This window comes from Acanthochromis polyacanthus, chromosome 21, assembly GCF_021347895.1.
Source record: "Acanthochromis polyacanthus isolate Apoly-LR-REF ecotype Palm Island chromosome 21, KAUST_Apoly_ChrSc, whole genome shotgun sequence".
NCBI lineage: Eukaryota > Metazoa > Chordata > Actinopteri > Pomacentridae > Acanthochromis > Acanthochromis polyacanthus.
Window position 1 is genome coordinate 24,951,304 of NC_067133.1, and position 13,305 is coordinate 24,964,608.

At 39.0% G+C, this 13,305-nt stretch overlaps 2 long non-coding RNA genes across 2 annotated transcripts in view; both read left to right on the forward strand.

Moving 5' to 3' along the window:
- Nucleotides 1–13,305, forward strand: part of LOC127531599 (uncharacterized) — a 184,302-nt gene that overhangs the window by 143,727 nt on the left and 27,270 nt on the right. The window lies entirely within an intron of this gene.
- On the forward strand, nucleotides 1,521–4,270 carry LOC110956695 (uncharacterized). Its single transcript, XR_002596052.2, has 2 exons — nucleotides 1,521–1,989; nucleotides 3,370–4,270. It is a non-coding gene; the product is annotated as an uncharacterized LOC110956695 (long non-coding RNA).

The following is a 13,305-nucleotide window of genomic DNA, read 5'->3' on the forward strand; positions in this document are numbered from 1 at the left end:
TTTCAAGGTGCAGTCACAGCGGGCTGACGTGTCATGTTTTCTGTCATGATTGTTGACTTAAGAATATTTAAGTCATGGGATATGAAGGCAAGGACACAGTAGGATGTCCTCCAGTGTCGACCTCTCACCACTCTGCAGTCTGTCCAAAACCTCTTGCCAACATTTAAATAACTGTTATCTCAACATTTAGTTAATGCAGCAATTATGAATTTACTTAAATGAAGATAGGAAGCATAATTACTATAAGAAATGAAATGATTTTGTAGACTTTAAGGTTTCTTTTAAGTTGTAATACTGCTTTTTAATCAATGTACACCTTTCTAGGGTTGCAACTAACAATTCCTTTTCATTACTGATTAATGTGTAGTTTATTTTTTTGAATTAGCTAAATGTTTTGCCTACAATTTGCTCAAAAATAGGGAAAATCTCCATTATAGCGATGTCACACAATGTCTTGTTTGGTCTTACAAACAATCAAAAATCCAAAGATTTTCCATTAATGATCATCTGAGACAAAGAAAAGCAACAAATCCGTATATATAAGAAGTTAAAAACAGCAAATATGTGTCAATTTTGTTTTGAAAGTAAATGAGAGCATTTTTAAATTAGCAAAATAGCTTTATTCCTGTCACTTGATTAATCAATTAATTGACTAAGTGTTGTAGCTCTTTACAAAGTCTTAAAACCAGCCTTCGTGAAATGTACATCCCCTGTCAAAAGTTTTAGGACACTGTCTCATTCAAATAAAGTAGAACCTGTCCGACAACTTTTGACAGGGGGTGTATTTCATCATATGGGTGTGATCAGGGCAGGACTCTGATCATACATGTGAAGTTTCAGGCAGATTGGAGACTGTTCAGGGCATTTACACAGCATTTGAAATTTCATGGCGAAGGATCAAAATTCCAGAGGCCACCACGGACACGCCCTTTGACTTTGGAAAAAGATTTTAATAACTTTGGATCATCAAGGCCTCCTGTATGTACTGGCCAAATTTGAGGTGAATTGGAGTTTCCCCCTAGGAGGAGTTCGCGCTAGAAAAAAATGAAAAATGGGCAAAATCTGACATTCAACGCAAAATAGCTCACTTCCTATTGGGCTTAGAATGTGGCTGACTTTTTTGTTCAGCCTGATGTGCTGCATATGTGTACCAAATTTGGTAGATACACCCCCTGTCAAAAGTTGTAGGACAGGTTCTACTTTATTTGAATGAGAAAGTGTCCTAAAACTTTTGACAGGGGGTGTAAGATCTGGAGAAAATAAAAGACAAATAATTATAATCAAAATACAGTGCAAAGATTTTCAAAAGCAAAAGCATAAACAATGGGAAAAATATTAGTCCAAATAGCTGCAGTATGCACTATAAAATAACATTAAAATTACATCTCTAACAAAAGTTAGAGAAGCTAACAATTTCAAATTTGTGACTGTTTCCTAATTTTCCTTCAGCAGCCATTCGTTTGTTTGGGGGTTTTTTTTGGACAGTGGAGTGTTTTTCACATTCTCCTTTCCCAAGAAATGATTATGTGCATAATGATTAGTAGCTGGGATGTGGACAGACGCGATCATGATGTAACCGGTGTGTGTGAGGGCTTGTTGGCAGGCGGCTCGGTGTGGGAGGTGGGTATGTCAACGCTGCCTGCCTGTGGCTGCTCATCACTGGGATAGATACAGGAAGCACTTTGAGGGAGGATGATGAGGGCCAACAGTAGCAGCAGAGCAGGCAGCAGTGTGTTTGTATGTGTAGGTAGTATACTGCATTGTATTATTAGCTAATGCTGGGCAGCTGGGGTTTGAAGTGCCTCACTGTAACTGTACCTATAGCAGCAGTTGTGCTCCTCTGGTATAAATAGTGTGCTGGGCATGTGGGCAGGCAGCTATGACACAATGGCAGAATTTCGGTGTTCTTCCAGGGAGGTTTGAGAATGTGACACCCTGCAGACGAGGACCCCCCTAGATGCTGCGCCGAGGCTTGAAGGTTACCTCAAGGTGGGGGATGAGTTTGGCTTTCATATGCACTGTAGTAACCTGAATGTCTTGCTGTTTATCCTGCAGTCTGGGTATTAATTAGTAATTAAAGGAACTGCTTTGCATTTTTGAGAAGTATGTCTTTGTGTTTTCTTGCTGACAGTTAGATCAAAAGATTGCTTTCATGTCTGGAGTCATGCAAAAACCAAAGAGTGGAATCAACAAATAGCTGTTTTCTTTTATTTTTGTAACATAATCTCACAGTAAAACTTGCATTTTCATTTTTACACTTTGATTTTTTCACAAGATATATTGTGCTCATTAGTGAATTTAAAATGTGAACTTTTTCTTTTCTACATTTAAAGTGTCTACTCTTTTGTTTTCAGTCTTTATGCATAGTAATAATAATAATCTTTATTTATATAGCTCTTTTCGTACAGCAGTTGTAGCACAAAGTGCTTTACAAACAGACAAATAATTAAAATAAGATGAAAGAAATTATGACCCAAATCCACCCCACCCAGCCCCGAACCCACCCACCCCGCAATCCATACACTGCATTGTTAAAAAGCAACATAAATAAACAACAATAATAAATCAGGGACATTGTTATACCCAGGAAATGCCATCTTAAAGGTATAAAATAGGTAAACACTGGAGGTTAGTTTGAAGTGTATAAGCATACTTTAACTAAATTTTTTTTTTTGCCTTTTCCTTTTGTATTTAGGGCAAAAGAAAGAAATTGCACACAACACAAATCTGACCTTTTGGTTCAATATGGCAAACTTTCTGTGTATTTTTTGTTAAATATTGCTTACTGCCAGTCAATATGGTCCAACATTAGGACTTGTGCATCCCGCATTCATTCTAGTTGCTCAATGTTTGGTCTCTACCGTCACCTGAGGGAAGCTTTTTGGCTGCCAAATGCCCCACCTTGTTCACTGTGTCAGTCCTTTAATTACTCAATCCAGTTGCTACAGTTGGAAAGTGATGGTTTTATTAAGTGACAGTGCACAATTTGCAGTCTGCTGCTGATAAAGGTTGTAATTTGCAAGTGAAACATAGGCATTAACTTCATAATTTGCAATAATTGCTTAACCAAAACATTGCAGTCAGGGGTTTTAGAGTAATTAAGCTAATGTGGCATGCATGTTAACGTGGTGTGAGCAGTGTATCTTTCTAACCTGAACAGTAATCAGTTATTATGTGGATGCAGCTTTGTGTGTTCATTTCACTCACAATGTTTCTGTGTTTGCGAACGTGATCTGAAGATGCAAACCCAGACCCTGGTAGCTTTTCTCACAGTGACTGCTGTATCATAGTTCACATGTTTGAGTTTGCTCCCATATTTTGCCATCTCAGTAATGTCTCGCCTGAACTCTCCTTATTCCGTTTCACCAGCCCATGATTCCTGCCTCTCCTTCTCCGGCCTCCTCACTTTGCTGCCACGTGTCCTGAAAAACTACGCCTGGCAATAAATCAAAGCCAGGCACTCCTTTAAGTAAGTGCGTCCCTGAGAACATGAAGTGAGGACACACTCCAGGCTCTCATGTTCCTCTGTTATGTCACCAAATCTCTGATCGAGCCCCCGATGACCCTCCTCTCTGGTCCAAGGAGAAACTGAAAACTGATAAAGAGCCACTTCCTCCTCAGAAGATCGGCTCGGGCTTTGCAGTGAAGCTGAGCCAAAGCAGCCAAGTCAAACACAAAACGATATATACAGACTTTGGACTCTGCCACCAGGATGTGTGTTGTGGTTTTGTTTGCAGAGGCCTGTCCAGTCAGGAACAAGATTGATGGCATCAGTTAATAGCTCAGAAGCAGCTACAGCACTGCTTGTGTTACACCGTCAGATCTCTTGGACGTATGATTGATCTCATCTGGGTTGGGTGTAATTTCAAACTATATCACATGGAAACTACTAATGTCAAGTTTGTGTCAGAATGTCCATTAATTCTCTCAGATAATTACACCAATGTCTCTCACCTCTTCAGTCACAGAGCCTTTGGATGACTCCGTCTGCTTCAGCTCATGGTGTGCAGACAAGTGCTGTTCACACTCACAGTCTCATTCTTAATTGTAGTCCAGATGCCAAGATTTCCAAAGTAATAGATCTGTAGCTGCTGCTGAGATTATCTCTTTTTGTGACATTGTTGGTTTTAGCTACTGTAGATATCATTTTACAATGAAAGAACTGAGACGTCTTGGATGTTCTTACAATCTTATTGCACTTATTTGAAATGCAAGTTATATGTTCTAACATTTAAACTAGCAAATAAAAAAATAAAGGCATCAGAATTTCCTCTTGGATGTTATTCCTTTCAGAAAGGTTTAAGAAACTGCTGCAATGCTGTGCACGCCCCTTAATCACAAAGTAATTAACTATTTTTATTGCTGCTGCTGCTATTGCTGTGATATTGTTATCTCAAATGGTTTACACTGTTTGGATAATGTGGCTTTGTGCTTTCAAATGGTGTATAATCAGCGAGGTAGGGGTAAAATCATAGGTAGAGGGCCTTTGTTGTCATGATTACAATAAAAGAAAACCAGCCACAATTAAAAGAAACAGAAATAACTACTGATTAGTAATGAGAATAAATACCTTTTCAGAGGCCAAAGTTTTGTCAACCCATCCATCCACCCCAACCTTGTCCTTATGGCTTTAAGGCTGTATGGCAGCATCACCTGACTTACTGCTTTCATCCCACCATAATTATGACAGCCTCTAGAGGGCGCTGTTAAGTTAATATTTATGTTTCTTTGAAATGAGTGAGAGTGTCTCTATAAATTCCGGGTTGTAATAAGGTGGGATTTTTTGGTTAGTAACAAAAATTTTTTAGAAAAATCACGCACATTAAATATGCTACACATTCATTTGTATACGTACGCAGATGTTAAACACTGGGTTTGAGTTCTGTTTATCAGTTTATAGCCAAAAGGAAAAGAAGAAGAAGAAGTTCATTACTCCGGCAAAGAACGCAGTGGAGTAATGTGACGATCGGCATCTGTCTGTCTGTCTGTCTGTTTGTTTGTTCGACACATTCCTCAAAAATGGACTAACAGATTTGGATGAAATTTTCAGGGAAGGTCAGAAATGACACAAGAACCAACTGATTAGATTTTGGCAGGGATGCAGCTTATAGTCTGGATCCAGCGATTTGGTAAAGATTTCTGTATCATTGCAAGATAGCGGCACAGTGTCACTGTAGTGAGCATTGCATCAGCTGCCTGCTGAAGATCACGATTGTGATCCCACAACAAACGGACCGCTGCAGACCATGAATTGTTTAAAGATTTCATCCGTCAGAAATCATGCAGGGACTGAGCAGCCTTAGCGGAGTACTGCGCTCTCTGAGCACTTTTCTTGTTTACTGTAGACTGCTCAGAGTAGAATTGCTGTGTCTTTATGTAAAAATGAGCCAGCTGAGTTGGTTCCGGTATCTTATGAGGATTGTTTACGTCTTGATACATGTAATGGGTACCCTAAACTGGTGGTGGGATTATATATATCATCTGGCCTCGGAGTGCCTCAGAATACCCCAGAAACAGCTGGATTGTGTCACTTTGGAGAGGGATATTTGTAATGCAATGCTTGGCCTGCTGCTACCATTGTGACTGGACCAGAGAAGTAAATGCATTGATGATAAAGGTACTGTTGACACAAAGATTCTGGGCTTCTAAATCGAAGCTGCATTGGGAAAACTTGAAGACATGATTGTAATTTGAAACCTTTGCACTTCCCTCCATATGCTTTCATCTATACCTCATGCTAGGGTAGGTATATTCCAGATTTTTTTTAAATTCTGCAGACAAAAGGCACCCCTCGCTCCCCTTTATTTTACTGACTTGGTTTCCCTCAACTCAACAAGATACTCTAATATTGCTGTTTATTGACATAACTTCAGACTACGCAAAATATTTCAAGCATTTCTCACTTTCTGACTTGCAGAAAGTGAGAAAAACAGTAAAACTTCTCAACATTACTGTATCTCTGAACTATCTGTTTAACCAAATAACATTTTTAAGCTTTTCTATGTGGCTTTTCTATTTACTGAGCATCCCCTTAAACTTGTGTATTACAGATATAATGTGGGAAATTGAGCACTTATATTAGCTTTTCTCTGGATTTTCTTGATTAATTCACTTCTTGTTTCTTATATATTCTATTAGAGAAAGAGTAGAGTATTTTCTATCCAGCTGTGACCGCAACAATCAGAAAATGCTTATGCTAATGAGACAATGAGCAGGAGTGCCCCTCTGCTCCACAGTGCATCTTTCTCTGGCAGGTTAGTTGGAGGAGTTTGGCATTCTCTGAGCTTCAGAGTATATTTAACCCTGTGGCTCCCCTGCCAGATGGCTCCTCCATATAGGGGCCTGAGCACGGGGCCAGCTGAGGACGGCTGGGTGCTCAGGGTTGGAGGAGTTGCAGCAAAGACAAGGTGACAGATGAGTCTAGAGCAAAGTGAAGGGAGTCCACTATGAAGACGCAAACAGAACTCAGAGTTTATCACTTCTTTTTCTTGTATTTTATTGAGCAGACTCTTTGTTTGTGCTCTTCAGATGAGCTCAGAAATAAATACTGAAAGCAGGTACAGCCCCTGGGAAAACAGTTATAGATTAAATACACACCAAACACACACATGCACACAATACACTACACACATGCTACACAAAAAAGCTTTAAAAATGTCTAACAAAAGCTCTTAGAGCCGTGGATGCAAGCTGGAATAATAATAAAATAATAATAACAAGCAGCCATGTGAGCTAATGTCTAAATGTGACCTTGCAGACACAAGCGTCAACATTTCTGAGTATGTCACAGTATGTTCAAGTGTGAGTGTGAGACAGACAGATGGACAGACAGACAGACAGACAGAGAGTGTATGGAATGCATCAGACAAGTGTGAGTGCGCATGCAAGGGTGTGTGTGTGTGTGTGTGTGTGTGTGTGTGTGTGTGTGTGTGTGTGTGTGTGTGTGTGTGTGTGTGTGTGTGTGTGTGTGTATGTGTGTGTGTGTGTGACAGGTGTTTAGCTGGAATGGTGCTAAGCTTTAAGTGCTGTCCCAACCCAAACCCTATTCCTGGTGTATACACACACACACACACACACACACACACACACACACACACACACACACACACACACACACACACACACACACACACACACACACACACGTGCGCAAACACACATGGAAACACCACAACAGTCATCATCAATTGCACAGTATATATATTTTTTATTGCAACTAGAAAATAATATTTGTTTCAGTTTTTGCAAAACAATCACTAAAAAATTGTCCTAGCCTGAAAAATAATGATTAATAATAAATCGTAATAGTAAAATGCAAACTGAAACACATTAGCAGGGCTGTTTCTCTATTACCTGTCTTCCGTGTGCTTCAGTAACGTGTGAGGGTGTGACATATTTGCTTGAAGCCTTTGGTATACCATGAATGTAGCCGTCAAGGGCATTTTTGTGACACCTTAGCAGACGTCTTAGTTTTAAAATTAGTCTGGTGGAAACATTAAAATTCACCTAAAGAAAGGCTTTATACCCCTAAAACCCCAACTGTTTAAAAACTCACTTTAAATTTATAAATTTAGAAGATTTTTTCCCCAATGAAAATAGTGTCTTCCTGCCTTAAATGACTTAGGTGTAACTCTACTCTAGACCTCTCTCTCTTCTGCTTAGACTTCAAAATTGCTCTGCGTAATGACAAGTTGTAATATTGGAGTAACTGAGCCATGCATGTCTGAAACTGATTCAGAAGAAGATACAGAAATACCCAGTTTGCAAATTGAGAGGATTACTTCCTTTGGTTTGGTTACGTCTAAAACTTTAAATGTCTTAATCCGTATTTTTGAGACTATCATCAGTACGCAGTCTCAAGGTTGAATTGTTCCGTCATGATGCTGGCTGTTTATTTCACTCATGATATGTCTTCTAGCATAAAAAATACACAATAAAAAACATCTCATGAATGTTAACAAAGATGCTGAGACAAGCCCAAGTCAACCTAAGTGCAACTTGGAATTCCTTCTGTGTATGAAGCTTTTATCATATTGGGTTTACCTGCTGGCATCATTTCTTTCCATTCCCATACACCAGTTTTTCTTCATAAATAATTTTTCTTCTCTCTTCTGGCTCATGTTAAATATTTCTTTGCTTCAACTAGTATCCTCTTGTTCTTTCTTAACTAAAAATTGATTTATACACACATTTGTGACTCTTTTTCTTAGTGCCAAATGATATTTTTCATGGTGCAGTGAGCTTAAAAACACAGTCTGTCTGCATATTACAGAAATTATGACAATGACAAGTGAATCTTGTTTAAAGTAACAGAGACAAAATACTATTTTTGTCATGTTAAAGCAATTTCCTCCGGTACAGTAACAGCTCGAAGAAGGTGTGTAGATGCTAATTATCAGTGTGAAATAAGTAACAACTGCATCAGTTCACAACATAAATCATCTAAGGCACTTCCAAATCCAAGTATTCTCTTGGAGCAGCTCTTTGGCAAAAGCGAGGAGAACAAACTCCTTTTTAACAGTAACAAACCTTCAGCAGAACGAGGGACAGCGAAGGAGGGCATCTGTTACGACTGGTTAGGGTGAGGGTGAAGAGGAGAGAGAACAAGAGAGCTGAGAAAACAGGCAAACAATGCATAAAAAAACAATAAACACTGAGGAGGTTGGTGAGTTTAGTAGCCAGACATCAGAAATGAGACAATAAATCACAGCAATGACACAAAGTTAGTGCCATGCAGAAGAGTTACATAACTGTAAAACACGGTTCTTCTCATTGCCATTGTATTTCATTGTTTAATTGCAGTTTATTTATTGCGTTTGCAGTCAGAGTTGAGGGATAGCTGGGAGCAGGACCAGTGGATGTCGACCCCGAGGCCTGTAAATCACCTGCAGTATGCACGGAGCTTGATTACCGCTGCAGAGCTGGAACCAAAAGAGCCAAGTGCTGAAAGAGGAGCCAAGTAAATAATATAACACTGAGTGCATCACTGCTGCTCTGGAACTATTCTCTGAGGCACAAAACAATGGCCATGTCCATTTTAGAAAAATCAAATATTGCAATACTTGATTGCATTAGTTGTTTTTGTAAAGGAGAAAAATGCAGTTTTTCAGGTTTGTTTTTGATATATTTTGTTGAAATCTACCATAAAAGGGTAATTTGTGTATGTAGTGCATGGGAACTGTGTTTTACTGTCTTTAAAAATCTGGAAAATAGATGTAATTGGCAGTGTAAGGGGTCACAACCACAAAGGACTGCAAAAATAGTTAGCTGAACAGAAGGTCCCATTTCTCCAGAGCCAGTTGACAACACTTCCTATTAATAGTGAGGATTGTCCTTGGGTATTTTTATAAAAGGAGTGTGAGTGTGTGCATGAGGAAAGTAAGGCAGAAGGGGATGAAGGTTTCTCAGAGAAGACACATAGGAAAAAGCTCGTATTACAGCAGCCTTACGCACTGCTGGGCTTCATGCGTCACAGTTTGCTTTTGCTCACTGCCTTGTATCGCTTTCCCCAAACCTTCTCCTCCATCCTCCTCCTCACATATTCCATGTAGCTTTGTTTTTGTCTGTAATTTTCTCCACTGTGCTTTCACACAAACTCACACCCCGGGTCTATTTTTAGCCAGCTGTGGGGTTTGAAGGTAGAGTTGTGTCGACCCCTTGTCTCACCCCAGCTCCAGACCTTACAAGGACCCCCTGGTGGACACGGTTGTCTAGCAACCGGCCATGTTTGCACCTAAGCTGTGAAGGTCCAGCGCTCGACCCACACCTGCCCTTCATCATCTTAATTATCGGAGTCACCATCGCCCCCTGTCCTCCTTCATATCGTCATCGTTATCTTGAGCGTGGGGTGTTAATGCGGCAGGAGAGGAGTGAAGTTGTGTTACTCTGTCTTGGAAGGGAATCTCAGGGAGTGGAGGTAAAAGTTGGAAGATGAAAATCTGGATGTAACGGTCTGGTGAGGTGTTGAAACATTTGCATTCCATATGCGAAATTTATGACAAGTGAGAGGAGAAAATATGCATTCAGCCTAAAGCAGGGTTGCATTGATGCCAAGTTTGGTATTATAATATATATAATATAATTTATTTGGCATATTTGACAGTGTCAGTAAAAAACATTCTGAGATGTGTTCTTGAAAACACGCTGGTTTAAAGTATGCAAGGAGTTTCTGGAGAAGAGAAAGCTCAGTCATCAATGGCTAATGAGGAAATTCAATTGTTTTCTCTTGAAAATGTGCTTTGACTGTTTAGTGTTGCATTTCTATTAGTCTCACAATAGGCAGCTCAATGAGGAGAGCTCATACTAAAGTAGATAATGAAGTTTATTACAGGAACATTATCATGTTTCATCGGGCAGTTAGATGCCGGTGACGTCCCAGATGAAGGAAGCGGATGAGGACACGACTTGAAGAGTGAAGTTGGCAGATGTCTGATAAATTCTGGCTGAGATGCTCAGGCTTGTTGAACATGTGCAGATATATCAACGAAGGTCAGACTGGGAGCGGAGTGATTTCAACGTGGGAAAATGGAACCGATGAAGAGAACAGAGCCGAAGGAAGAGCCCATATTTACAAAAAAATATGGAGACCAACCACACTTATTAAACTTATGCAGAAGCTTAATCTCAGTAAAAAAGAAAAAAAAAGCACCAAAAAAAACAAAAAACAACAGGACCAAAATCATAGCAGTAGTTCATCTTCTTTCTAAACAAAACCAGGCACCTACATTACCTACAAGGCTGTCACTCAAAGCAGCTATGCTCTTAATTATAAATAACTTAAAGCCTTTCAATTTAAACAGGTAAGTTATATAAAAATTCAAACAATATGTGGTTGTCAGGAAGAGAGAAATTAGCTTTAGAGACCAAAACCGTTTTTGTACCACACTATAAACATGTGTATTTTGTGCTGTAAAATTAGACATTTGAACATGAGGGTGACTCATTTTTGAAGCCTCATGTGGCCGTTGAAGGAACTACATCAGACCCACCGCTGACTACATCTTGTGGCAGTTGAACAGAATTTCTGCAGCTCACAAAGGAATCACATGAGTCTCTAAACCAGGGGTGTCAAACTCATTTTAGTTCCACATATAGCCCAATTTGGTATTAAGGGTGCCGGACCAGTAAATCATGACAAAATATCCTATCAATAATGATAACTCCAAATTTTTCTCTTAGTTTTTGTGCAAAAAAGTACATTCTGAAAGTGTTCACATTTAATGAACTATTTTTTCCAAAACATTATGAACAACCTGAGTTTTTAATAGAAAAACAAGTGAGATTTTAACAGTGTTGTGCCTGAATTCATTTATACATTACAACTTACAGATCATAGTGTACCTATAAAGGCACAAAGCATTTAGTCACAGGTATCTGCAACTGAACAATGTAGCATTTTACAACTTTTCAAGATCTAGAAGTTATTTTAAATTTACATTCATTTCCACATCTGTGTAGTAACCCTGAATACCTGAACTGACACATCACACCACACAAACTAGTGGGAACTTTTAAGGAAGAGATTAAGTTGTCCCCCTGCCTTGTAAATGTATAAAATATATACATACAAAGATGCATAAAAGTTGTGGCAATGCATCAACAATAGGGTTGTACCAAACCAGTAAGGATTCATTTTCACCTCTGTAATTTGTACACTTTGCAAAGTCATCCCGCTGTCCGGGTGAGACCCTCTGATGGGCCGGTTGTGGCCCACAGGCTGTATGTTTGACACCCCTGCTCTGAGCAGTTTGCAACAAACTGAGTTCTTTGTTGAAGTTGTACAAATATTCTGTGAAGAACTGAAGGCATTTTGTCAGTCTGAGTAACACTGACTCTAATAATAGAATTTATTTTGGGCTTGGAGATAATTCTTTATAATAAAAAAGATAAGAAATAATACAGTGAAAACATTTACCTGGCTAGGTGCTTTTTCGGTTTTGACAAAAATCAGCTGCTAACTTGACAGAGGTATTTTATTAATATATAATATAATATAATTACTAATATTTGTTTAAGTAAATTTTATTTAAATTCAGAGAGTACAAATGCCCAAATAGCTTTCAAATACTGTATATGCAAGAAATGTATATATAACATTACAAGGACAAATGCTCCACATCTTTTCAGCTGAGAGTTACATGACACAATGACAACCGCTCCCGTATTTTTTTTTTGTTAATATGCATCAATATTTAAAAACTTAACACAGAGACCGGAAGCAGGAGAACAGCCACCCTGGATCTATGCAAACGTGATTAAACGTACCTAGCAGGATGTGTATTTAACGCATAATATCTTGTTTGTTTAATTGGTACAGAAACAGAAAGCTGATTCTGATTTTATGCTTTTTTAAGTGGCATTAATCCAGTCCCCACAAGAAAGCATATATACCAGCCACACATAAAGTTTTCTGTTATTGTAATTAGTGTAAATTTTACCATCAGAGTTAAGTTACAGTATATGCATTACTAAAGATGACCAGTCTATTTTTATGTGCATAGTAAAGGTGTCTAATTGCTTCCATGATATGAAAATGTTCTTTACTCCAGTGGAATCATTATCTCTGTCTTTGAGACTATTACAGTCATTCTGAACATAATCCTTCCACTTCTATTAATAATCACACTGCTGTTGTATCTTTGACAGAGATCTCATAATAAGCAATTACGACAACCATCATCTTTAATATTGTATTTCTATACCTAGTCACCATTTCACCTCATTTCACCCTGATGTCCATCAATGCCACCAAGTCCAATTAGGTTAATGATCCCTCAGAGACGGACAGAGTGTGACAGTGAGCTGTGATAATGACAGCTAAGCTACAAGGAGAGTGGAGGAGGAGAAAGGTCGAGGCCATTAGTAAGAGACAGCTGCTGGAGACAGAGTGACATGTTGGAGGACAGAAGACCAGCACTGACACCCAGCTACTGTACCAGTCATGTGATAAATAAACATCAACGCAGTCTGAGAACGGATGAGCAAAATACTATGAGAACAGAATCACAAGTGTCAAACTGGATGGGGATGTTCAGCAAACTTCAGTGAGTGGGAATTGTTGAAGGAATGAATCAGTTTGGTTTATGTTTAGATAAACAATTCACTTGAAGGATGGCAGATTTATGAATCAACCTAACTCAAATCCACAAAGTCTGCCAGAAACTTGGGTGTCATGATCGAACTAACCTTTAAGGCTCATGTGGTCTCTGTTGTTTGGTCCTGTCGATTATCACTGTACAACATCAGGAAGATCAAACCCTTCCTGTCTGAACATGCGGCACAACCCCTGGTCTCAGCTCTGGTAAT